The following is a 4,726-nucleotide window of genomic DNA, read 5'->3' on the forward strand; positions in this document are numbered from 1 at the left end:
CTGGAGCACGGCGACGGCTGGCCGGAGTACGACGACGGGAGGAGTGCGGGTCGGCGGCGGCTGCTGGAATCCATACGACGACGGTCAACAGTGGCATCCGTATGACACAATGGTTGTTTTGTTACACTGGTGGGTTTTTCCCATCATTCAATCAATTTTTTCGATTCACATATTTTGGGACTTTTCCGTTCGATTTATGGTTTCATTTGCTAATGGGTTGTGGTTTGGTCTATGTTATAGATCTGTTGGATTTCTGCAATTATTAATATGTATCTCTTCTATTATTGTAAGTGACAATTTTAAAGCTTTAGAGCAAAAGGGAGAAAGAAAGCGGGATTATTTAATTAAATTGTTTAACAATTGTTTAGTGAGATAATTATACAATAGTATGATAATTATACCAATTAAAATAAAATAAATATTCATCCACCCACCAAAATACAAAAATATAACCATAACTTCAAAGTTTAAAATAGCCTAACACATCAAAAACAAACATATAACAATAATCAAAACAAGAATCACACAATAACCCATATCCCAATATTCATCACATTTGTGTTCGAATTATATGATAAATTTCCATCGATGACTAAAGCATTTGTTTTGAGTGCTTCTCCTTGTCCTGTCAAATAAATTAAATGGTTAAGGGATTATAAGTCAAATTGTGAAAAAATCATATTAATATCATGAAAATAAAACTATAGACATAGAATTAAAAGAATAATTCTTCGACTTACCAATTCAATTAAACACACATGCATTTATCCTCCAAGCAAATTGGCATTGCATATAATGTACATTGAGTATGTACACAATCAAGAAGAGAAGTACAATTACCACCAGCTATGTTGCAAATTAATAATAAAATACTATTATTAAAAAAGGTTAAAATATTTATAAGATAAAAAAATAAAGCTTGAGCATGAAGACATGAAGGACTTACTAGCATCAGTTACAACATGAAATAGGAAAATTAAGAAGAACATAACATACACAAACTTGAGAAGTTTAGTCATTTCCCCCTTCTTTTGCATGTAACAAACAAAAAGTATTTAATCACTTTATATAGTTTAGAACACCTAATGATACATTTATAGGAAATCAACAAACTTACTAAATTTCAAAGATAATTGTTTTTTGAATTAAAGTTGTTACTAAATGTCTCTTAAGTGTGTTGATATGTGTTTGTATCTTTAGATCACTTATTTGATCACTTGACCTTAATAAATATATCACATAAAAATTGATTCATTTAAACTCATTTATTTTAACGAAATATTATTACTATTATTATTATTATTATTATTTTAGTTTTATTTCTCTTGTATCCATTCATTATAGAGAAGGAGAACTCTCAAAAGAGTAATGGCAATTCTGAACTTAGAAAAGTTAGTTTTAGGAACAATATATATATATATATATATATATATATATATATATATATATATATATATATATATATATATATATATATATATATATATATATATATATATATATATATATATATATATATATATATATAAAAGTTTCAAATATAGTTTAAAGTACCTCTATATAGTATGGGCTTTTAGATTCGATTGAAGTTTTTCTACAGGTATTGTCTCAGCTACAACTGGCTGACACCATATATCATCTTGAGGATTTTTGGAATCCTTGCTTAAAATGAGACTCAAGTGGAGTAATACATTATTAGTTACATGTTTTGTTGAGAATATATATGGATAAAGAAACAGTCTATAAGGGAGGGGTGAATTGACCTCCCAACAGTATTTTTTTTTTTAAAATGGTTTAAAATCTTTTTATTAGAGGTTTATAACAAAAGTGATTTTAAAATTTTTGCGTAAAAGAGGTTAAGCAATTTCCAACACAATAAAAATTGATAGACAAATTCAACCAAACCGAACAAACTAGGTAATGTATTCAACAATTATCAAATTACATGAGAAGTGTGATTTAACAAGAACATCACTAAATGAATTCTACAACCACAATTTTCAGTTTAATCTACAACAAGACAAAATCGAAGGGAGGGGAGAGGGAGAGGGAGAGGGAGAGAGGGAGAGAGAGAGAGGGAGAGAGAGAGAGATAGAGAGAGAGAGAGGGAGAGAGAGAGAGAGAGAGAGAGAGAGAGAGAGAGAGTCTGACAGAATCTTTCTATGATAATAATCATGTGTATAATTACATAGACATAGTTTATTTCAACCTTGTATAGTGCAATTATATATTCTTTGATCCTTGAATAATCTTAACGTGAATAAATAAGTTCGATATCTCATATTGACTTATTTCAGCATGATCATACTATTTAGAGTCATATTCAATCAATAACCTCATAAATATTACTGATGCAAATGTAAGAGGGGAAAAGTGTCCATGACTAGATAAGAGTGTCAACAATGATATAAATAGATGAACTCACATATTAGAAAGAGATTATTGTGATACAAGTATGAGTTATATTGCTTGAAAGAGGTTGAACAATATATAAATAAGATGACTCATAAAACTAGTGTGTTAAAGTTTTAGGTTACGATGCACCATTTCTCTCATTTGTGAATTCTTGACCTAATGGATTTCACTCATGAAACATCAAATATCCACTATAATAATTAAAATTATAACATCAAATATTATATAACATTTTTTCTTAGGGTACAAGAGTATTTACCATTAACTATTTTGATTTTGTGATATTAAAATTTTATTGGTAAGTTGTTATTTGAAAGGTTTTGAATGATTATTCTAAATTTTGAAAAGTGTAAAAATTAGGATACTTTAACCACACTTAAATTTAATATAAACTTTTAAAATAATTTTGACTCATGGCCAACAACAGATCAATCACAATTATTTACTCTTTAAACTTATTTTATAGTATTATGAATTTAAAATATAAAAAGTTTGATTAACTTCCAATGAAATGACAAACCATGAGTTAAAATGAGAAGTCACTTATTCACTTTGTTTATGAGTTAGATTTTAGAGGAGAATAAATTATTTTCATTTGCCTCTAAAATCTAACTCATTTTAACTCATAAACAAAGTGTTGGCTTGTCATTTCATTGGAAGTTAATCAACTTCCATCAAGAGTCATTGCCTTACCATTTATATTTTTAGGTGTCGCCTCTAGCATGCGAGTGAGTGCTCCAACTATATAATAACTTTAAGAGGTTTATAACTTAAACAACTTTTATAAAGAACTTAGAGTCCAAAACCAATATACATATATCATTAACTTTACTTAGTGGTTTGGTTGTAAGGGCAACTTCTGTAATGGCCAGGGTTCAAACCCTAATTGTCACACTCACACGTCAAAAGAGATTGATTTAAATATGTTTTTGCAAATTGTAATTTTAGATATTTTATTATTTTGTTATGCGTTTTTTTTAATATTATAATTTTTAAAATATCACTTAAGTTTTAAATTATTTTCAATATTTAAAAATATTATTTTATAATGTATTTTTAAAATTTTATATAATTTTGATTATATTTTAATAATGTATATTTATGTTAGTGGATGTGAAATATTAATATTTCAAATTATGTTACAAAAAATGATTTTTAAAATATAAGAAAATTATTAAAAAAATATTTTAGTAAAAAAAATATACTCTATTAATTTAAATTATGCTGTAACTTTGCCGTAATTTTACTAAAATTTGATTATATTTTTGCAAATGATTTTTAAATTAAGAAAATTATGTTAAAATTATAAGAAAATTTCAAAATATGTTGCAAGAATATACTCTATCAATTTGAATGAATATCAATTATTTTAACAAAAAAGAAGAAGATATACTTTTAAATTGGCAAGGAGAACTAATATAAATTTTTGTATGTTACTCTATATACTTTAAAGAGAATTTCTTCACCCACCTCCCAACCTTCTTGGCCACCTCCGATGAATTTACCACAATACCCCTTGTTTCGGAAGTTCATTTCCGAAACTGTACTTTTTTTCTTGAAAAAGGTGTTTTCGGAAATGAACTTCCGAAAACGTGTTTTTTTTAATATAAAATATTGATTTCGGAGATTCATCTCCGAAATAAAGTGACTTTTTCAGAAAATGTGGTGTTTCGGAAGTTCATCTCCGAACGCACCCCCCTGGGGAATTCGGAAATGAACTTCCGAAAATATGTCTGGACAGAATAAAATGAAAAACAACAACAATTCGCTTTATTTAATCGGGTGAAGATTACAACGATAATATTACATAAAATTTAAGTTACATATTGTTGAACACGGGTAGGTGGGGATGAGAGAGTGGTGGGGAGAAAAAAAGACTTCCAACGAAAATTAAAGTTTCAATTCGCTTTATTTAATCGGGTGAAGATTACAACGATAATATTATCATCTTAGTTTTTGGAAGTGGTAACCCGGGCCGGAACATATGACGGAGGAGGTGGATGTCCGGAGGAAGAAGAACCGGAGGTACGTCCACCGCGACACAAAGGAGCCAATCAATGTAAGCTATAGTTTATCATTATCATCAGGGGACGTCATTACAAAAAATTGGGAAAAAAATCTTATTATTTTTAATCTTGATTTTTTAGAAATGACGTCCCCAGATGATAATGATAAACTATAGCTTACATTGATTGGCTCATTTGTCTCGCGGTGGACGTACCTCCGGTTCTTCTTCCTCCGGACATCCACCTCCTCCGTCATATGTTCCAGCCCCGGTTACCACTTCCAAAAACTAAGATGATAAATCCAA

General features: G+C 28.8%; 1 long non-coding RNA gene across 1 annotated transcript; it reads right to left on the reverse strand.

Annotated features, from left to right (window-relative positions):
• Positions 1–309: 309 nt before the first annotated feature.
• LOC131611122 (uncharacterized) lies at positions 310–1,106 on the reverse strand. The gene is made up of 3 exons (XR_009286763.1): positions 947–1,106; positions 741–846; positions 310–625 (listed from the first exon to the last, which is right to left on the reverse strand). It is a non-coding gene; the product is annotated as an uncharacterized LOC131611122 (long non-coding RNA).
• Positions 1,107–4,726: the final 3,620 nt, after the last annotated feature.

The sequence above is a fragment of the Vicia villosa genome, linkage group LG6 (assembly GCF_029867415.1).
Source record: "Vicia villosa cultivar HV-30 ecotype Madison, WI linkage group LG6, Vvil1.0, whole genome shotgun sequence".
Lineage (NCBI taxonomy): Eukaryota > Viridiplantae > Streptophyta > Magnoliopsida > Fabales > Fabaceae > Vicia > Vicia villosa.